Genomic DNA, 23,426 nt, shown 5'->3' with positions numbered 1-23,426 from the left:
CTTGTTTTATTTTTATTATGTCAAGTTTTCTGTTTAGTCAGGTTAATAGTTACTCCTTGCTATAGATCAATGACATTTTGTATTTATTTGCATTACTAACAAATTATCAAATTAATTAGCAATGTTGCTAATCATCAGATGTTTTTCATTTTCCGCTGCTAGGCGAGACATCTCTGTCAACAGTTTATCTTACAAACTTGTGTTGATACTATTATGTACATTTTGTAAGAAATCAGAACATTATATAGTGACTTTATATTTATAGAGAAATGGATTTGTAAAATATATAATGTGTCTTTTTTAATTCTTTTTAGGTTCTTCTGTGATATGTTTTCATGGTGTGGGAATAAGACTTGGTGGTCTAATACAGCTAATATGAAGGTATGTACCAGTATGTTAGTCCTGTTTTGAAAAAAAGAAAAAGTATTATAAAATGTATTTGGAAATAGCATGTGCTCTAATCGTGAAGGTTTGTAGGAGTTTGGTAAGAAGTCTTTGCTTTCTTTAGTTGCCTTTAAAGGAGTGAATTTAATTATCTGATTTGATTATGTAAAAGTTTGTTGGGATGCTGATTTGCTGTTCTCAACTTCTATTATAAATTTATAGACTTATTTCATTTGCCACTGGACATTTAGCAACCAACAATCAAATGAATCATTCAAAATATGGAATATACATACAGTATATCAAAAATGATACTTATAAACAATCTTCAATGACTAATCATTTTATTTTTCAGGTTAGCATCACAGCTTGTCTGTAAAGATTGAAGCTGGGAGTGGGCATTGGAGCTGACTTTTATGGTAAGAGCCAATACAAAAAAAACAATATGTAAAAAAAGAAATATGTTAGACATCTACCATTGACTTGTTTTTCATCCTTTTCTGCTAATAAGACTGGTAGTTCAACAAATATATCAGCAAATCACTTTTAAACAAAGTAAGAGAAAGGTTTTATGAATCATGATTATAATGACCAGTTATTTATTATTTTGCATTTGATATTGTTTCAATTTTCAGATTTTGACAATTACATTTAATTCTGTATATTTCTTTTTCAGGTAACTGTGGCTGCATAAAAGGGCTATGTGATTTTACTGTAAAGTAAAGAATGTAATTCAGACTATTTTTGTGTATGTTTGAGAAAATGTTTATAATTTTTACAAAAAGAAAAAAAAAATTATGTACAGGTTCTCCATTTTCAACAAGATTGGAAGTTGTAGGTTAATAGGTCTTTGAAATTTCAAAAATTACTTTCTATTTTCTGTTCATACTCATGTCTAGGCAAAACACTTCCAGTAGTTTAAGAATGGAGAATCTAAAAAAAAAAGAAAAGAAAAAAAAAAAAAAAAAATGTTCAATTATTGAAATGTTTTTTATTTTTGCAAATTGTAATGTTTTTTCACCTTTGTGTCATTTTTAGCTGAGTTTATAACGAAGGGTATATTATTTTAAGAATATTTTACAAGAAGCATAGTTGAAGAATATCTTGATGAAAGTAGATTGATTGATTTTTGGTATTTAACACCACTTTCAGCATGATTTGCTATATCTGGGCTGCCAGTTTTTATTTGTGGAGTCAGCCTGGTGAAAACATCCCCTTCAACAGAGAAACTGGCAACGCTAGTCAATTAAGATTGATGTTAAACACACCTACAATGTGAGGGTTCAGAGTGTTGACAGGCTAGTTTACGTGAAATTTTTCAAAATGTTTATTAATTGAAAGTGAATCTGATATTTTTTATGTATGTTACTTTATTTTCTAAAAACAAATGGACACAACATAGATTGACAATAAGATATTGAGAAGAACCACCTTGTCAGCCAGGATAGCAGCTCTTAGGAAGATGGTCAATTAAATCTTCAACCAAGTCTGACTTTTTACCATGAAAATAAAAAAGGCAAGTTTTTTTTAGCCAGATCTTTTAAGATAACAGACCCTTCTGAAATATTGCATTTAAAACACCATTGATGAATTAATTTACCAGTTTAGTATTTAAAGATACAAGATACATGAACTAGATTTTCTATTGAAATATTAATAGTAAATCCTAAAAATAGTCATTAAACTTCAAGAAAAGACCAGTACAATTTAAAACACAATTTTGCATTAAATGGGAGATAACTTTGTAAAATATTCAGATATTTTTTGTGCAGTTAAATTTAAATCTGACGTTTTTCTACTTTTCTATCTTTTATATTGATTAAAAAAAATGATTTTATACAATTGTCTACCTGCAATAAGAAATCAGAATAATATTTAGTAAATTTTAGGTTATGGTAACACATAAATTGATTTACAAAATGTATAATGTGTTGATTATAATTTCATTTCAGGTTCTTTCTGAGATGTTTTCATGGTGTGGGAATAAGACTTGGTGGTCTTATATAGCTAATACAAAGGTATGTACCAGTATGTTAGTCCTGTTTTGGAAAACTCAAATGTATTATAAATATTTTATGGAAAAACAAGATTTGAACGCTTAAAAGATTTTTTACAGGAATCTACTCTTATTATATCAGTAACCAAATAAGAGTAAAGTTTAGGATCTGAATTGTTTACATAAAAATGTGTTGGCTTGTTGGATTGCTGTCTCATCCATATGTTGTTGACATATATAACACATTTTAAGACTATTTCTATTTAATGATTTGCCACTGGACCTTAAGCAACCAACAACCAATCATTCAATCTATTCAATATACATACATAATACCAACAAAGAACCTTTTAAACAGTTTTTATACGCCCGTTTACGGGACGTATTATGGTATACTGTTGTCTGCCCGTCCGTCGTCAACATGTTGGACATTAACTCAAAAACGCTTTAACCAATTTGCATAAAACTTTGGTGAATTGTTTATATCGATTGACGTGAGCTCCCTTTTGTTTTTTATAAATTTTAGATTTTACGTTTCCAAGTTATGGGGTTTTATTCATTAAAAAAAGGGGAGTTTTCCAGTTTTCGAACAATAACTCAAGAATGCTTTCACCAACTTGCAAGAAATTGTGGTGAATTATTTATATCTATTGACATGAGCTCCCTTTCGATTTTTATAAATTTTAGATTTTACGTTTCCGAGTTACAGGGTTTTATTAATGAATTATCATTTTATATTTCAGGTTAGCATCACAGCTTGTCTGTAAGGATTGAAGCTGGGAGTGGGCATTGGAGCTGACTTTTATGGTAAGAATCAATACATAGATTTATGAACTTTTCATCCAAGAGCATTTTAAAGCCCAAGATTTTTGTTAGGCACAGATGTAAATCTTACATATTAATGTCTTCTTTACTTATAGTTGAATAAACAATTTAGAAGGAGATATAAAGATATATAAGGGTAGTCAAAAAGTATAATGTATAATGCGAAATCTTGGGATTTCAAGTTTTTTTTATCTATAGTTGTCCCCATATATGAAAATATGTAAGTGTGGTATGTATGCCAATGAGACAGCTATCAACAAGAGACCAAATGATGTGGATGCAACTAAATGTCACCCTATGCCTTTAACAATGAGCAAAACCTATATTGTATAGTTAGCTATAAAGGTTCAACATGACTAAATGTTAAAAATTCAATCAAGTACCGTAGAAAGGCTTGTATAGTTCGCAGTGGTACATAGTCCGCACCCCCTTCTCCCAACGAAATTTTAGGTAAAAAAACTTTTTGTAACTGTTAGAAAAGGTCTAATGAAACTCCGGTAATTTCAAATCCTGTGCGGTCGTTTGCAGTATTTTCTTGGAAAAACCTGTTTTCCATCATCAAACAGAAGCTGAAACTGCTTGTAAATGATTCTAGAACGCTTCATGATTGTTAAAATAAGTTTAATTCACTTAAAAAACAATTTAGAAACTTGTGTATGTTTAAACAGGAAGTTTAAAAAGCACGTGTAAAAGAAGAAATTAACCGGTGGGAGTCGAAATCCGTACATAACAGATATCACTATAATACGACTTTGAAAGTAAAACAGTTCCATCCTTTTGTAAAACAGTCTTTAATATATCTATCACATTAATGTATGAAGGGTCTTAAGCTAATACAAACCATATTAGTCAGTATGAAACACCAAAACGGAACGAACAATAACCGATTACGTTTTGTAGTTTACAAATTCTGAGCTGGTTTATGGTTGTCTTTTTCACTATGTTTGTATCGTTTCAATCAAGCAGATACCAGTTTATTTCAACCAATGCATTGAAAAGAAACGAGAAATTTGTAATGAAAGGTTTAGTTTTTATATTTATCAGTATTAATTTGATATTGAATAGAAATAACTTATTAATATGGATGAGTTAAAATTATTAGTTTGAAAAATGATAAGAGCGCCCTCTACCATAGAAATAACAAAGATGGCGGAACGTAAACAAACCACCTCGACCGCGAAATTGAAATTTTTCTCTTATTTCTTGCTTATTGTACTCTATAGTCCGCACCCCGTCTGGAAGGTCCAATTTTGGAGAATAAAACCGTGGACTATACAAGCCTTTCTACGGTATGTTAATAGCCTGATATACTATATATAGCTATAAAACAATGTTACAAAGATATTTGTCAAGACATCAGCCAATGGCTTGTTTTTCATGCTTTTATTGCTAAGATTTTTACTGGTACTTTAAAATTTATGTCAAAAAATCACTTTATAACAAAGAAAAAGAAATGTTCTATACATTATAATTGTAATGCTCAGTTAATTATAATTGTTTTGCATTAAACATTATTTCAATGTTCATGAGTAATGTATATTTCTTTTTCAGATAACTGTGGCTGCATAAAATGGTTGTGTGATATAACTGCAACAGTAAAGAATGTAATTCAGACTATTTTTGTGTATGCTTGAGAAAATGTTTATAATTTTTTTACAAAAAAAAAAAAAAAAAAATATGTAAAGATTACCCATTTTCAACAAGATTGGAAGTTGTAGGTTAACTTGTATTTGACATTACAAAAATTCTTTCTATTTTCCTTTTATACTCATGTCTAGTCAAAACACTTCGAGCAGTTTAAGAATGGATAATCTAAAAGAAAAAGAAAAAAAATGTTCAATTATTGAAATGTATTTTTTTTTTGCAAATTGTAATGTATATATTTTTGCCATCTTTTTGTTATTTTAGGATTTGAGATACTTTCAAATTTTACAAGTTACTTTATACATGTAGTTAATGCAATTAAATCTGCCGATGTGAATATTCCCACTAAATTTCTTAGCAAAAATTTTAATTATTTTTGTTTTTTTTAGCAACGTTTCAAAATACCTTACCATAGCAAATGCGTCTCTAGTGTAAACTAAAAAGATGAATAATGGTCTGCAGTAAATATATCCCCTTACAACCTTTTCTTTCATGTTAATTTTAATATCTTTAAGATATGTGACAAGGGTGCAGAGGAATTTACGAAGTTGAGAAGTTAGAAATATATTTTTTGCACTTTTTTTGTCATTTTTAGCTGATTTTGGTTTGTAACCAAGGTGATATTTTTTAAAGAATAATTTTACAAAAGGCATAGTTGAAGAACATCTTGTTGAAATTGGATTGGTTGATTTTTGGTGTTAAACACCACTTTAACATGATTTACTATAATTTTGGCTGTAAATTTTTATTTGTGGAGACAGCCAGAGTGCCTGGTGAAAACATCACCTTCATCAGGGAAACGGGCAAACCCTAGTCAAATTAAGAATGAAGTTGCACATTTCATGTGAGAGTTCTCAGTGTTGACAGGCTAGTGATACAGTAGTTGAACTACTTATAGGACCACTCTGCCACCATAAGTCGATCAGTACGAAATATTTTATTGAAATGTGTTAGATTTTTGTTATCATTCTATTTTTTTAATTTTAATTGTACTATTTTATTTATTTTGTTTAATATAACAACGATGTGGAGTCCGAACAGGATGAAATTTGGGTCAAAGGGAGGCAATTTATTATACCCCTGTTTAACTCCACATACTTGAAATTCCCTCAATGTTAGGATTTTCATCTACTTGGATATTCATGTTTGTACATTTTTTTTAATATCAGATGTATACTAGCTAATATTGACTATTATTTAGAGCTCTGTAATAAAAAAAAATAAATGTAAGCAGAGCTCTAGATAATAAGTATGCAGGGTGGGAGAAATCTTGGGTCATTAACAATTGATTTGCTGAAATTTTCAAGAAAGGGGATTTATTGGAAATGCATCTGATATATTTAATGTATAAAACTATATTGAAAAAAAAGATGTTAATATGATGAGGAGAGCCACCTTGTCAGCCAGGAGAGCAGCTCTAAGGGAGATGGTCAATTTAATCTTCACCAAGTCTGAGGCTTTACCATGAAAAATATGTGGTAAGTTTATATATTCCACAAATTTTATGGTAATATATATATAGGCATTTAACATTATTTTTTAAGGGTTCTTTTCTTATAAGTGAGCTGTGTTGGATAGAAACCAACTGTATGCAAGTTATTATCAATGAATTTGTAAACTTATTTGGGTCGAACAAATTTTTATGCAAAGTCTGTAACTGTTTGAATATTGAATTGATATAGAATCATTTTCATAAAAGCGTGGACAAGACGATTTCTTGGCGCTCTTATGTTATCTATTGACTGGGTCAGATAAGGTGAAAGTTTGTAACGCCCACTTGTCACATAGAATGTGTTAATTATAGACATTTAAACTCGGGTCGCCAAATGTTCTAAATGCCTACATCAAATAGTACGAATTACTAGCAGAGGACTAAGCCTTGTGTGTTGATTTAAATGTTGAATAATTATTTTCTTTTTTTCTTCTCTTGTGCCTACATGTACTTTGCTCTTTTATTCTATTTAAATCCCTATTGGAAGGCCTCTGACAGACTGAGTGAGCGTAAAATCACTGTTATCAATAGCCAATGGCAAACAAGTTAAAGGTACTGTAAATTCAGAAATTATTGCGTGCAATTATTAATAAATAAATTTGGTGTATTTACTGTCTTCTGATTGGTTAAAAGTATTACTTTTATTTTCAATGTTGTCAATTTTTATGGCGAGACACCCACTCAGACGTTGTATATTCATACGCCAACATCCATGTACGTTATGGTTAATATAAATAATATAAAAAGTCCTTTGAGCCTTATTTTTGATAGAAATTTATTTATAATGAATGGCTATAATTTATTTTGAATTTATTGAACCATAAAATTAATTTTTGACTCTTCACATTTTACATAATCCGCTACGTGGATTATTCAATGTGAAGAGTCAAAAATTAATTTTATGGTTCAATAAATTCAAAATAAATAATAACCATTCATTAATTGCGATTTTGTAATTTTAGACTAAAATGCAATTTTAATTTTTGCGATATTGAGAAAAATCCTGTTTAATTCATATAAAAAATTTCAAAATGCTAGTTTAAATTATTGCCAATACAACCATGTTGTATTTTTCGCAATAATAAAAACATTGCAATAGTTTCTGAATTTACAGTAATTGAGTTAGTATTATTACCAACGTAAGTATTGGGATTGTCTACGCTGTTATGAAAATGATTTTAAGAACCATCAAAAGAGAACAAAACCATCCGATTTTGTAATTGAATATTCCAAAATCATTATCTTATACATATACGTGCACTTGCACAAGGTCAATTTCTATCTCTAGCAGTTTAAAGTTTATATAGTGAAGATGATAATGTATAACAGGTTTTAATAAATGAAACATAGCAATATTTTGTTAGTCTTCTTAGAGACAGATTGATCTGTAAAATAAGTAATTATTTTTTTATTTTTTTTATATTTAGGTTGTTATAATGATGATGTTTTCATGGTGTTGGGAGTAAGACTTGGATGTCTGATATTGTTAACATGTTGGTAGGTAATCAAGCATCTTTTAAGTAATATAATATTTGAAATCAATTTCATAAGGTTCTTTAGTACCAAAACAATAATTTTACACTGATGAGATACCAGTTGAATTTTTTTGGTAAATATAAAACAGTTTATAATTCAAAATACCAAATGTTTTTTCCATGATTTTTTGTTATCCTAGTGCAATTTTAAATTTAGTACATGTGTAATAATTTTTTTTAGGAAAGTTTAGTATGACTACTTTTATATTCCAGGTTAGCATCAGGTTTCCATTGGGTTACTTGCTGGGATAAAGCTGTTATAAGGTGAGAACTTATTCATCAACATACAACTTTAATGTGTTTATGTTATAGTGTGATGAATGTCACTAAATAGATTTCAATATATATATATTTTTTTAATTTACAATTAAAAAAAACAGTATTCAATCTTTTCATTTTAAAATAATGTACCCTTTAAAGCAGATACTAGATCTGAAGAAGATATATGAAGGGGAGATAACAATAAAATCGGATATTTTTGATACTATATATTTTTGAGATCAATATAAGTAATAAATTGTTTAACATACACTGATGTCTCTTTCTTTATTCCCATTAGATTATTTTAAAATTAAGAATCAACAATTGAAATTTAACTTTGTTTCTTTTTCAGTCCAAAGAGTTGCTGTTCTGCTGCCTTCCTTGTATGGTAAAATCCTCAGACTACAATCCTGCAAACCATTGGATGAACTGTTGCTATCTTTTGTAAAAAAAATCAGCAGATATTTGTCTTATAAGCAGAATGAATTATAAATGCAATTAATTTTTAATGCTTTATTATTCAAATTATAAATATTTATTTCATTATTTTTTCTTGCATTCAATTATTGTTTTGTGATTGAAGAAATATAAAAAAAACCTGAAATTATTGTTATTTGAGAGGTCCCAAGGGTATGATGTATGGTTTCAAAAGATACCCATAAGACTTGCTTCAGTTTACATATATTTTTTAAGTTATGTACACTGGTTAAAAATTATAAGTCCTTTGTGAAATGATTTTTTTCTGGTTAGTAACCTATTAAGTAGGACTTTGATGGCCAAACACTAAAAGGGAATAAAACAAATCCCCTATTAAACAATTAAGTACTGAGTTTTTGGTGCAATATGAACTAGAAATAAAAATGTTTAGTTAGATGGTTTGTTTTGACTCTGCATTCTTTACATTCATACAAATTAATGGCTGTCAGTTTTATTTATTGGTTTTGTTTATATATTATAAATGCATTATTCAGCATCTGAGACCACTCAAGTGAAAATAATTACATAGTTTTTGCAGTTTGTCATATTTTCTCATTTTTGTGTGATTGATTTCTATATTTTTTCTCATTTATGATTATTTATATTTTAATGTTTGATTTTTGAGGCTTGTACTCAGCTTCTAAACAATTACCTCCCACCTCCACATGTATAACCAGGATCCTGTAAAAGAAGTTTTGATTTTGAAGGACTGATGGATAATTAAAAATGCAAGATTTTTTTAATGTGCTAGTTCATAATGTAAAAGTCTGCACAAGACATCTAACCCTACCTGAACACATTATTCCGACTTCCAGCTGACCAGTCTTTGCTCCTACTCCTAATTGCTGAATGCTTAGCAGGGGAGCATCAAATACCAATTTTCAATTCTTTGATATGACCCAGGGCAGGACCAAATCCCATGCCCATCTGCACTCATGTTGAGCATAAAAAGGTTATTAAAGAAGATTTGTCTGTCTGTTTGTCCATCATCATCTCTCATCCACAGCTTATAAACTATTGGAAAGTTTTCATTTAAACTTTCAGATTATCTTTTGTATCTAATGGCTGTGTGTATTTTATTTTATTATAATGAAATTTTGGGGTTTTCAATTGTAATGAATGGACCTCCTAAGTATTTGAAAAAAGGGAAAGAAGCTTCTCATACCACCATTTTATCATGTGAAGGATAGGTTGGTTCAAATATATTTATTTTTAATCATGTTTTTAGTAGTTGGATCTCATTATGACAAAATTTTAATGACTTAAATTCAAAATAGATTTGGGGTTCACACTGATATATATTACCACTGTAGCTTAAATGTAAATTTTATAAGGCTTTGCTATAACAAGATTTGTGTTTTATAATGTTTTATCTGATTTTAGTGGTTTTTATGTGATTTTATTTGTTTTTACTATCATATCTTGTTATACCAAGCCTTAGTATGATTGAGTTTATATATTTTGTTTATACATGCTATTCAAAATATAAATTTACATAATGAGATCAGACATTTATTATGCTTTTAACTCTTCTTAGTGGATAAAATAGAAAAATGAATGAACATAAATATTGAAGTGGTCGTTGAAGATCGTTGAAGATTGACCAAATTACAAGATTTATAAATGCAGAATCTTGCTCTAACTAAATCTATGTTCTTATCAGCTGAACCAACCTATCCTTCAATATGAGTAATAAAATTTTATAAATGGAAAAGTCCATTCTTCGATTGGGGAACCTTTGGATGTGAAAAAAATATGCACAATGCCAACAGATACTGAAGATTATTTGAAAGTTTAGGCAAAAACAATTCAATCCTTTTAATTGTGATTGGAAGTTGTAGACGGATGAGCAAACAGATGATATACTTCTGACTATGGCACATTTCAAAAGGATATGGACTATGGGTATGGGTTTTGCTCATGGTTGAAGGCTGTAGGTGACTGATAGTTGTTAAATTCTATGTCATTTGGTCTCTGGTGGAGAGTTGTCTCGTTGGCAATCATATCTCCTCTTTTTATTTTATATGAAATAATTACTTATTACTTCCTGGGCAAAAAGTTCTGGTTCCAAGAAAGTAATAAAAAAAAATATTTATATCATACATGTATTGTTAACTATCCTACTAGTACTTTGATATAAAGAATTGACTTTGGTTAGAAATTGGAAGGAATTATATAGAAACTTTATATACAATATAAGAGCTTGGGGTTATAAATGTTTAATGAAATGCAGTTAACTATTTCCTTGGTGATCTAATAATTTTTGCACAGATCACGATATTAGTTTATTTAAATAACCCAGTAAATAAATTTGAGTACACCTCGTAAATGAATTTGATTCATGTATTTTTATGCATTTTTTATCTTAGTATTTACCATTGTATTCCTTGTTTTATTTGTAAATGCCGTATGTGACAAACTGAGGATTCATATATTTTATGGAATTATATAAATTTATTTTAAGTTTGGTATTTAAAAGTATTGGAAAGCACCAAGTTTAATATTGAGCAAAAAAAATATTCCTTTAAGACCTAAGGATATTAAAATTTAAGACATGTATCTCAGAACAGAATTGATTTTCTAAATTCTATTTAAACAGCTAGTCTGGGAACTGGAATCAAGAAACTAAAAAGAATCCTCAGCGCTGTCAGATATTTTGTATAATTGTAATATTTAACCAATGATACCTTACCCATGATGCAGATCCTTTTCCTCCTTTTACTTATAAAGGGACTAAACACTTATAATTATTACAATTTCTTTGGTATTTGTACACACTTGATGGAGCAGAATGGGTCTGGTTTCATTTGGGTATTTTATATTATGATGCTTGATAATGATATAAATAAATAGGTAAATAAAAATTTAATTGAGGAAACCTATCTTATATTTTATTTGAGTCTAAATGACAAATAAAGGGGGAAGAGGTTTCTGTGGTCAAGGGTAACACACAGCTGATTTATTGTATGGTATGGACGAAGTTGAAAAAGCGAGACTTGGGCATGCTTTTTCAATAAGCAGCAGCTTCAACAATGTATTTGATTGTGATAAGTTCAAGTTAAAGAAAACAACTAGTGGTAGATCAATGATATTTGGTTTGCAGTTATATAAGCATTGAAACATCTTATTTCTAAGGAGATTATTTTGCTTCTCTTCCTCAGTCATAGTCGACTTAAAACTTTTAATTAGTTTACATGTATAAGTTTGTGATTAGGTCAATTGAAAGTGAACTATAAGTGGTATGTCAATGATATTTGGTATACAGATGTATAAGCATTGACAAATCTCAGTTCCATAGAGATTGTTCAGCTCCAGCCTCAGTCATGGTTTAATGACTGAATGTTTTGCATTATTTACATGTGATTTGTGATTAGATCAGTTTAAGATGAGTGACTAATATCTGATATTTGATATGCAGTTGTATTGGCATTTGCAAGTCTCATTTTCATAGAGATTATTTGGTCCTACTTCCTTATCATGGTTCAAGGACTTTGAAACCTTCACAGTTTAACAAGAAACCAATTGATAAGTCAATGGTGTTGGGTATGCAGTTTTATAAGCATTAGCATTTCCATGGTGTTTTTATTTTGCCCTAAACCGTCAGTCATGGTTCATTGCATAGATAACAAGTTTAAATATTGCAATTTAATCTCAACATTTGCATTATACCACCAAAAAACGCAAGACATATCTCTGTGTCAACAGTTTATATTTCCATTTCTTGGTATCTTTCAACATCATGTTTTGAGTTTTAAATGTCACAGAAACTTCTTTGCTAGTTTAAACAAGACTTGACACAAATGATACTTAGGAATTACATGACAGAAATGTTCATTTGACTTGCTGATTACCTGATTGGCTGCCAAGTCTTTAAATAGATCTAGAATTCTAAAATGATCTAGTTTATATAAAGGCTCATCAGATACAAAACACAGGGATACAGATCTAGCAGTGGATGCTCCTGATATAAAACTTCATAATCAAGACTGAAGAAGAATGAGTTAATCCAAATCTTGTATACAGTTGCCTTATGGTCTGGTTTAATCTGGCATATGAACATTTTTAAGGGTATGTGTACATTATTTGTTTTCAAATTAATTTGACAGTTTTTATGTGTAATAAGGACAATTTAATTCTCTTATGGTTATTGCCTGTGATCTATTTCTCACATGCAGAGATATATTTTGTATCACATTGCATGGATTGGGATAGGAAAAAGGTTTACGAAAAATTTGTTAATTTGAGCAGCTTATCCTGCACCATTTGGTCATCATTTAGGTTCCATGATTTGGTCTGTTCTCGGTCAGATTCTCTAGGTCAACAATGTATGGCGTACAAATGATTGTAATGTGAATATGATTGTCTGATGAGATACATCTGACCTTGGCCCTTTTTTGAAGTGTGGTCAACATAAAGTTTTTATAGACTGCAAAACTTTTGCCATTTTATAATGGTGTGGATATGTCGTCATTGTGGTCTGTAGACATATGTTTTCCAGACAATAACTTGAGTATAAGTGTATAGATCTCAAAGAAATAAAACCACAAGGTCCCATTACACAAAAGGAAGGTGTGAATTGAATTTGAGGTTATTGCCCTAACAGTTTAGGAATAAAGGTTAAAAAAAAAGATTTTCCGGGGTTTCCAGACCATAACTTGAGAATCAATCCATGGATTTCTATACTTTATTATTAATTATTATACAAGATTTCAAACCAAAAAGGGAAAGTTGGAATTGATTTTGGTGATTATGGCCCAAACTGTTTATGAATTAGGAACCAAGCAAACACCAATACTTTGTATACATTATTTGTTTCTTGACCAATTTCAATTTTGATGAGAATCATGTATTCTTTGGGTTCTTTTAATATGCTGAATCTGTTACCATGTTTGTGTATTTCTGTTTTCGAATTGGTTCACATTCAGGTCCAAAGGGTCAAAATTAATCTAAGTTTGATTTAAACCCAAAATTGAATTCTTTGGTTTTTTTTTATATAATCAAACTGTGTATTTAGATACTGGGCCCATTATCAAATTGGTTCACATTGAGGTCCAAATGGTCCAAAATTAAACTTTGTTTGATTTAAACCAAAATTTTAATTCTTGTGGTTCTTTGATATGCTGAATCTACTGGTAACTGTGATCTGTATTTAGATTTTGGATTTTTAGCCCTGTTAACAAACTAGTTCAAATTGAGGTCCAAAGGGTCCAAAATCAAAAAATTAAAAATTAAATTTTTTGAGTTCTTTGAAATGCTGATTCTAACTTATTTTAGATTTTAGATATTAGGGTATAGGTAAATGTATTTTTGAATTCTTAGACCACAGTCATTTGGAGTCCGAAACCTATGCTGTGTCAAATATTTTATCACAATCCAAATTAAGAGCTGTATCAAGCTTGAATATTGTGTTATACTTGCCCCAATTGTTCATGGTTCAACCTCTGTGGTTGTAACAAACTGTGCTCTGCAGTGCATTTTATTATGATTAGGTCAGAACTATGATCAACTATAGTGAGTGTATAAAATGATTGTAAGGTGTAGTATGGTTTATATTTGCATCTGATAGGGTTTATCTGAAATTGACCTTATATTCATGGGTCAATGATAATGTAAATGTTCTGTTATACCTAGATTAAAACCTGCATTTTTGGTCTTTCAACATTGAATTCAATTTTCATCAGTTTTCAGCCTGTCTGTTTAGTACAAAGCAGGGTTAATATTCATATAAGATTCACATGTTCTCATTCTTAGAATATGCATATTAATTTGCAGTTGAACTTAAGCAGATAATGCCCATCCATCATCAGTTACACAGGCAAGACATTTCCCTGTGAACATTCCTGATCATTTCTGACCAAGTCATAAAGCCATTTTGTGGAAAAAAAAGTTTTGTTTCCAGATTTTGGAGAAAAAAAATAATTTGTTAATGACCTTGAAAACAAAATTTTTGTTTCACCCTCAGCTGCCACTATATGTAATGCTAAAATTGAAAGAAAAAAATTGGTTTCGACTTGTCGCCAAAAAAATATATTGTTTTTCGCCAAAGTTTGTCCAGAAAAAAAATCCATAGCCTCCCCCCCCCCCCTTTCCAACAGAAAATCAAATCATGGGGTTGCTGCCTTATACGTATATTGGTGGTCAATATGAAAAAAATGTTACTCAATTTAGATTTATGACTTCATGACGTCACACATAACCACGGAGGAAGCCCCACATCAGAAAAGAAAAGTTGCAAGTTTATCAGGAGATTTCAAGAATTTTATGTTAAATGCAGACGATAAGAATACAAGAATCAATGCTAATGCAACAAGCTATGAAGTTTAAAAATAAAAAAAATGATATTTTCAGCAAGGATTTTTATAGTACTATACAAATCCTTGTTTTCGGTATCATGTTAAAAGTCTTGCAAAATACAATTAAAAAATCCACAGAAAGAACACTGAACGTCATTTTTGTCGAGCATGCGACTTTTTTCGCAGAAAGCTCGACATAGGATAGTGATCCGGCGGCGGCGGCGGCGTTAGCTAACTTCTTAAAAGCTTTATATTTTAGAAGGTGGAAGATCTGGATGCTTCATACTTTGTATATGGATGCCTCATGTTACGAAGTTTCCGTCAGTCACATGTCCAATGTCCTTGACCTCATTTTCATGGTTCAGTGACTACTTGAAAAAAAAGTTAAGATTTTTTGTAATGTTAAATTCTCTCTAATGATGAGTAATAGGATAACTATATTTGGTATGTGCGTACCTTGCATGGTCCTCATGCCCGTCAGACAGTTTTCACTTGACCTCGACCTCATTTCATGGATCAGAGAACAAGGTTAAGTTTTGGTGGTCAAGTCCATATCTCAGATGCTATAAGCAATAGGTCTCGTATATTCGGTGTATGGAAGGACTGTAAGGTGTACATGGCCAACTTGCAGGTGTCATCTGACCTTGACCTCATTTTCATGGTTCAGTAGTTATGGTTAAGTTTTTGTATTTTGGTCTGTTTTTCTTATACTGTATGCAATAGGTCTACTATATTTGGTGTATGGAATGATTATAAGGTGAACATGTCTAGCTAGCAGGTGTCATCTGACCTTGACCTCATTTTCATGGTTCAGTGGTCAAAGTTAAGTTTTTGAGTTTTGGTCTTTTTTCTAATACTATATGCAATAGTTCAACTATATTTGGTGTATGGAAATATTTTATGATCTATATGTCAGTCACGCAGGTTTTATTTGACCTTGACCTCATTTTCAAGGTTCATTGCTCAGTGTTAAGTTTTTGTGTTTTGGTCTGTTTTTCTTAAACTATAAGCAATAGGTCAACTTGTATGGAAGAATTGTTAGCTGTACATGCCTGCCTAGCATGGTTCATCTGACCTTGACCTCATTTTCATGGTTCATTGGTCAATGTTTTGTTTACTTGGTTAATGTTAAGTTTATGTGACAGTTGTAATAAAGCGTTATATTTAGGACTATCAACATAATATCAATGATTAGTAAAGAAGGCGAGACATTTCAGCGTGTGCACTCTTGTCCTAATACATTATTTACATATGTAATATGATAGAAATTAACTGAGAACTTTCACTCAGTCAATACGTTATATATATGGCCTTGTTAGATTATATTGACAATCAGACTTCGTCCTCGGTCAAAATAATCTGAACAGGTCCATATATAACGTATTGACCTCGTCAAAAGTCCACAATTGATAAATATTTCGGCAAATGACATCTGGAATATGATTAAACTACAAAAAAAGTATTGGTTTGTCTGCCTTCCACTGCATATGATATTATTCCTTAGATATTTTTTTCAAGTCTGCAACATTTTGTCATTGAAGCTGTAGCTTCGTCAACAGTTAACGTCAACACTCCGTGTAAAATATCGACAAATAGTAGAATAGAATGATATACAAATGGATGAAAATTATATATACATGTAACTATTATATACGAATATTAATATAAATTAATACTTTAGTATATAACAACAAACCAGAGTATACTGATTTGCATCACTACAATATAATAGTTATTACGGCGAGGTTGAATTGCCTGTCATTTATTCACCATTTACGCTCGAACTTGTCTCAGAAAAAAATATATCTCGGTACATTAACCTCACTTTCAGGTATAGCGGTATGATTTTTTTCTGAGACAAGTGCTTGTGACCATCCACAAGAACTTGCGGTCATCCGGTGTGAACTTCAGTACTTCAATTTTCAGAAGCCTTGCCAATAAACTTTTTCATTTTAACAACATATCGTATCACTTATTTCTAGATGTAGTTACCTGCAGGTTTACTACTGAAAATGGATGTGCAATGCGAAACAATGAAGTAGTCAGACGGTTTTGGAGGACTGGAAAGCAGTTATCTAAGGAGAAATTTTAAAGATTTATAGATATAAGAAAATGGGCTATGAGTTCGAATGAGACAACTTTCAATCAAAGTAACAATTTGTTAAAAGTAAACCATTATAGATCAAAGTACGGCCTTAAACACGGAGCCTTGGCTCACACCGAACAACACGCTATATAGAACCCCCAAAAATACTAGTGTTAAACCATTCAAACAGGAAAGCCAACGGTCTAATTTGTATAAAAAACGAGATTCAAAAGTACAGGTTAGATTTACGAGTACAGTATGGTTCATCTTTGGCACAAGTTAGTTTCATTGTTACCAATAAAGGAAGTCTTCCATGCGTGTGTTGGGAGAATAGCGAATATATATTGTTTTGATGCGTTCATTAAGAAATTTAATAGATGTTATATATGTGAACAATAATTTTGATACTTAGCTATTCAATCACGACATTGTTTATGAAACCCTTATTTGATTACTTTTGCTTCCAAAACCAATTAAGAAACTTGAAAGATGTTACCAAAAACAATTTGAATTTAAGCAATGGCCTTAAAACTGCTTATTAACATACAATACTACTAATATTGACATAAGAAAAACACTGCTACCATATTTTAAAAGTATCGCATTGATATTAGAATTTATAGCATTTGTTTATTTAAGTACACAGCACTTCAAATTTTACACGGACATAAACCTTTGCTTTTAACTAACTTCTGAATGTATATTTAGACTTAATTGCTGTTTATATTTGAATAATTCTTATATGATTTGCATATAAGGAATACGATGATATGATTGGTCGAGACGACTTCCGGTAGTTGATCTTGAAGTTGTTTATTTTTCGATAGACGACGTTGACCGAACTTCTCAGTTTTCGTAACCAATGTAAACAAGATGGCGGCGATTAAAACACCGACGTTAACAAAATTTATTTTCACTGCACGTTGATCGCGTTAAATTAAATAATCAACACAAAAACATTCGTTTGAATGATAATAAGATTTTTTGTCGAGCCTGCGACTTTTGTCGCAGAAAGCTCGACATAGGGATAGTGATCCGGCGGCGGCGGCGGCGGCGACGGTGGCGTTAGCTTACTTCTTAAAAGCTTTATATTTTAGAAGGTGGAACGTCTGGATGCTTCATACTTTGTATATGGATGCCTCATGTTACGAAGTTTCCGTCAATCACATGTCCAATGTCCTTGACCTCATTTTCATGGTTCAGTGACTACTTGAAAAAAAAGTTCAGATTTTTTGTAATGTTAAAATCTCTCTTATTATAAGTAATAGGATAACTATATTTGGTATGTGCGTACCTTGCATGGTCCTCATGCCCGTCAGACAGTTTTCACTTGACCTCGACCTCATTCCATGGATCAGTGAACAAGGTTAAGTTTTGGTGGTCAAGTCCATATCTCAGATACTATAAGCAATAGGTCTCGTATATTCGGTGTATGGAAGGACTGTAAGGTGTACATGTCCAGCTTGCAGGTGTCATCTGACCTTGACCTCATTTTCATGGTCGAGTGGTTAAAGTTAAGTTTTTGTGTTTTGGTCTGTTTTTCTTGTACCGTATGCAATAGGTCTCTATATTTGGTGTATGGAATAATTGTAAGGTGCTCATGTCTAGCTGGCAGGTGTCATCTGACCTTGACCTCATTTTCATGGTTCAGTGGTCAAAGTTAAGTTTTTAAGTTTTGGTCTGTTTTTTTAATACTATATGCAAAAGGTCAACTATATTTGGTGTATGGAAATATTTTATGATCTATACGTCAGTCGCGCAGGTTTTATTTGACCTTGAACTCATTTTCACGGTTCATTGCTCAGTGTTAAGTTTTTGTGTTTTGGTCTGTTTTTCTTAAACTATAAGCAATAGGTCAACTATATTTGTTGTATTGAAGAATTGTTAGCTGTACATGTCTGCCTGGCATGGTTCATCTGACCTTGACCTCATTTTCATGGTTCATTGGTCAATGTTTAGTTTTCTTGGTTAATGTTAAGTTTATGTGACAGTTATAATAAAGCTTTATATTTAGGACTATCAACATAATATCAATGATTAGTAAAGAAGGCGAGACATTTCAGCGTGTGCACTCTTGTATTGATAACATATCGTTTAATTTAATAGAGATATCTTTCAAGCTAAATAAGATATCTAATAAACGAAATAAGATATATCTTATAAACTAAATTAAGGGGTATAGTTAACTACATTTGTTGTTAACTCTCAGACAGTTGATGAAACCTGACTAAAAATTAATACCAATCTAAAAGATAAATACTTAAGCGTATTAGCTACACACATTAATTCAAGTTTTTGGTATTTCTTCCTATGTTTGCATTAACGCAAACTGTTGCGATATAAAGCAAACATAGAAAAAAATATATAATGCGTGGCGCTACCGGATTTTACTGTTTCATGAAATAATTAATTTATATACAAAATTACAGATTTATGGGAAAAAAGTCACTTGGCGTCATATGTTTTGTACCATTTTTGTATACCAGGGGTTAGGATAAATGTCATTTATATATATAAAAAAAATGTGTTGTGACTGCCAATGAGACCACTCTCCACATGGTAAATACTTGTTTTTGTTTTGTTTTATAGGTTCCATCATCTGCATGCACATGAATGGTTAACTAGTGCAAAAGATTTCAATGAGAAATGAAATTTTCCTATCTGCTTTGGTGCGGTTGATGGAAAACATGTGGTTATCCAAGCCCCAAATAATAGTGGGTCGTACTTCTACAACTATAAGAATACACACAGTGTAGTACTTATGGCAGCTGTTTACGCAAGCTACAGGTTTATTTACGTTTATGTTAGAACCAATGGCAGAACCAGTGATGGGGGTACTTTCCAAAATTGTTCATTGAACCAGGCTTTAGAGTGCAATGACTTGAACATTCCTGAACCCACACCATTACCAAGCCGAAATAAACCAACACCATATGTTTTTGTTGCTGATGAGGCATTCCCACTAAAAGAAAATATCATGAGGCCTTATCCCCAACGAGGAGGACTTGATTATTCGCGGAGGATTTTTTAATTATCGTTTGTCCAGAGCTCGACGCATTGTGGAAAACGCATTCGGTATTCTTTGCAACCGTTTCAGGGTAATGCGTGCCCCTATTTTATTATCATCTGAAAAAAGTAACACATGTGGCCATGGCATGTTGTGCTTATTTAAGACCTGAAAGTTTCCTGGGATTACAAGAAACTGAAAATATTGAAATTAACAATTTAATGCCACCAATGGCAAGGGATACCACAGCTCATCTAAGGCTCGTGATATTCGGGAAGAATACAAAGAATATTTCACAAATATAGGCCAGGTACCATGGCAGCACAAAGTTCTTTCTTAAGCTAAAGTATTGTACATTCAATTCATTGCAGGTAAGAAATTGACTGTCCAGTTACTTCATTGCATTACTGTATTCTTGTACTACTATTTGTAATAGCTACATTTGTACCGACCTAAAGGTATTCATACATATCTGAGAAAACATTTCTCTTTTCTTGTCACCAATAATATATTATAGGACAAAAAGTTTTCATGTAACATGATTATTTTGAATATAATACGTTTATCTTCCAGTGTGTGTTTCTGTGTAATTTTAATTTCAGTGGCAATCTTTGTCGGGTGATGAGTAATAAACAAGATTAAAAATTGGTTGACTGGAGGAAAGACTATTCAATAAGCAGTAGGAAATTATATGCATATTCAGGACGAAAACTTGATAATGGTATATGAATATATTAAAGCACTGATTAAGTTATAAAAAAAAACGCATCTCAATCAAATACAAAAAAATGTAATGCTTTTTTTTTCTCCATCTTACAGTATTTTACTAAAAATTGGACACAGTTTTTTTGCAGTCATCATTTACTCAAGTCTAAGACTAAATTTTCATAATATTAATTTCTTCAAAATAAAAATAAGGCATCTATGTGGGGAGAGGGTGTGGGTGGGTGGATATTTTCTGAATGAGTATTCATGAGGTTAGAATGTTTGCAAAGGAGTAGGCCCGGTAAGACCCGTTTTTGGCCCCAAAATATAGCATTTTTACAAAGAGGTAGGGCCATTTTCCCGTGAGTTTTTTTTCATTTGATTAGCTAGGTAAATTATGTTTTTAAATAGCCCGATAGATACTAATTATAGTATATGAAAACACGTCACATCATCTATTTTCATACCTTGAACAGGTATTCCTACAATAATCAAGGCCAAGACTATTGATTTTTTTTTGTTTATCAAAACCAATATTGCTTTTGTTTGTAAATGCCCCTGAGAAGCATTATAATATGAATTATCAACTAATAGATATTCAAAATTGGTTTTGTATTAAAAAAAAGATGGTGCTTCAGTTAGCGTGTTAATGTTGGTAGGTGATTTGTAGCGTACATGTATTTCACAGCTTTGTTTAATTTAAAACTAACAAAATATTTAACAAGAATGTGTCCATAGTACACGGATGCCCCACTCGTACTATCATTTTCTATGATCAGTGAACCATGAAATTGGGATAAAAGCTGTAATTTAGCATTAAAATGAGAAAGATCATATCATAGGGATCAAGTGTACTAAGTTTCAAGTTGGTTGGACTTCCACTTCATCAAAAACTACCTTGACCAAAAACTTTAACCTGAAACGGGACAGACGGACGAATGAACAGACGGACGAACGAAGGACAAACGAACGAACGGACGCACAGACCGAAAAACTGAATGCCCCTAAGTGGCGAATAAAAAGGGGGTTAAATATAAATACAAGAAACATTTAATAATCTAATTATCTGATATAAATCAGCTAATCTGATTCAAGATCGGTCTCTGTTTTAATGCCAAGAAGCCAAAAAATATCGGACGCATTTAACTGGGATGTTGTTTTCCTCAATCTAGATGTATCTATATCTATACACTGTTCCAGCTTTTAAGGTTTACCGTCTATATGAACCGGACAACAGCTTACACCAGTTGGTACTAGAACGGCTTGCGTAACAAACACATGTAATCTGGTCTTTTCTGCATGGCATTGTACCAAATGGATCGACCCTATGTTGTGATACAGATTCAACACTTTCTTGATGTTTTACCTACAGTCACGATTAGTAGTGTAATTGATTTTTTCTTTGGTGTTGTTTCATTTTCTGATGACTTAGGTTTCGGTGTAGGGACAGTGGTACAATGTAACAATGCCAGTACTAGTATCTACACAGTTGGTGGATTGGCGATAAAATTACTGTCTGCATTTGTTACATATCATATCATTTTCTAAAACGTTCCTGTTCAAGATTTAGAAAAAATATTTTTGTTGTTTTGAAATTTTTCTGCTATGGCCTTTTTTCGTTATGTGTATAACACACACAACATTTGGGCTTCATTGCTATATAATCAATTCTCGTGTTATTGGTTATGTACAAGTACCTACTTCAGTGTGACTCTTTGAATTAAACAAACATCCGAAAAAATGTGATAGAAACATAACATTTTAATATTTCAACATAAAAAAATGAGAAAAATTAGCGTGAGATTTGAACCCCATCTTAAAAACAATCCATTACTTACAGTTTTAAGCGCTACCGATGGAGCTACGGCGACTCTTGAAAACATTGTCGATATTAAGCAGCTATATAGGTAAAATTTAGTGATGTTCCACTTTTTATTAAAAAAAGTTGTTTTTAGGTATCAAGGACACACTAAACCAATTTCATTTTTGAGGGGAAAAGTTGTAAACATTACAACAGCAACAAAAAACATAACTTTGTTTTGGTTTGAAGTGTCCTTCTAGGGGGATTCCCTGTTTTTCCAACCTAAAAACACGGTAAATTCCGCATATTTGACTTTCATCCTTTTTTGGAGGTTAAATTAACTATTTTCCAGACATAACATAATACATAAAAATCGAGATGTTGACCAAAAAACATTTTTATTTCATGTTTTTATCGTAAATTTTATTCTTTCAGCACTTTTTGAAATTGGCCCTTCTGTGAAAAAAATTCAGGGGAAATTGGCCCTACCTCTTTGTCAAAATGTTATTCTTAGCTATTTATTGGAAATTAGAATACTTATGATCCATAAATATGGGCTGTTTTTACAAAACAATGCACATGCATTAGGTAAAAGCATCATAAATTCATGCAATATTACTGAAATCTTCACAATTTGACCATTTGTGCTAATTTTAAGACGTTTTTTGCTAAAATGGAAGTGGCCACATTCGTGTTCATTCTAAATATTCAAATATATGTTGTATTTGGGTGATAATACATAACATATATAAAGGCCGAGACTAACCTTGGACAGACATATTGACAACATAGTGGGTAAAGGCAACAAAACACTAGGCTTCATACGAAGAAAATGAAACTTAAAAGATTGCACTAAACCAGTTAAAGCAGCAGCATATTCAACAATAGTAAGACTTTCAGTTGAATATGCATGCACAGTA

At 31.3% G+C, this 23,426-nt stretch overlaps 3 long non-coding RNA genes across 3 annotated transcripts; all 3 read left to right on the top strand.

Annotated features, from left to right (window-relative positions):
- Positions 1-312: 312 nt before the first annotated feature.
- Positions 313-1,678, top strand: LOC127703198 (uncharacterized). The gene is made up of 3 exons (XR_007982753.1): positions 313-381; positions 740-803; positions 1,061-1,678. It is a non-coding gene; the product is annotated as an uncharacterized LOC127703198 (long non-coding RNA).
- A 656-nt stretch (positions 1,679-2,334) lies between these two features.
- Positions 2,335-4,856, top strand: LOC127703199 (uncharacterized). Its single transcript, XR_007982755.1, has 3 exons — positions 2,335-2,402; positions 3,124-3,187; positions 4,757-4,856. It is a non-coding gene; the product is annotated as an uncharacterized LOC127703199 (long non-coding RNA).
- A 527-nt stretch (positions 4,857-5,383) lies between these two features.
- LOC127703197 (uncharacterized) lies at positions 5,384-8,148 on the top strand. The gene is made up of 3 exons (XR_007982752.1): positions 5,384-6,327; positions 7,769-7,838; positions 8,090-8,148. It is a non-coding gene; the product is annotated as an uncharacterized LOC127703197 (long non-coding RNA).
- The last annotated feature ends 15,278 nt before the right edge of the window (positions 8,149-23,426 follow it).

The sequence above is a fragment of the Mytilus californianus genome, unplaced genomic scaffold (genome assembly GCF_021869535.1).
Source record: "Mytilus californianus isolate M0D057914Y unplaced genomic scaffold, xbMytCali1.0.p SCAF_5, whole genome shotgun sequence".
Lineage (NCBI taxonomy): Eukaryota > Metazoa > Mollusca > Bivalvia > Mytilida > Mytilidae > Mytilus > Mytilus californianus.
This window is presented reverse-complemented; position numbering and strand designations above follow the sequence as displayed.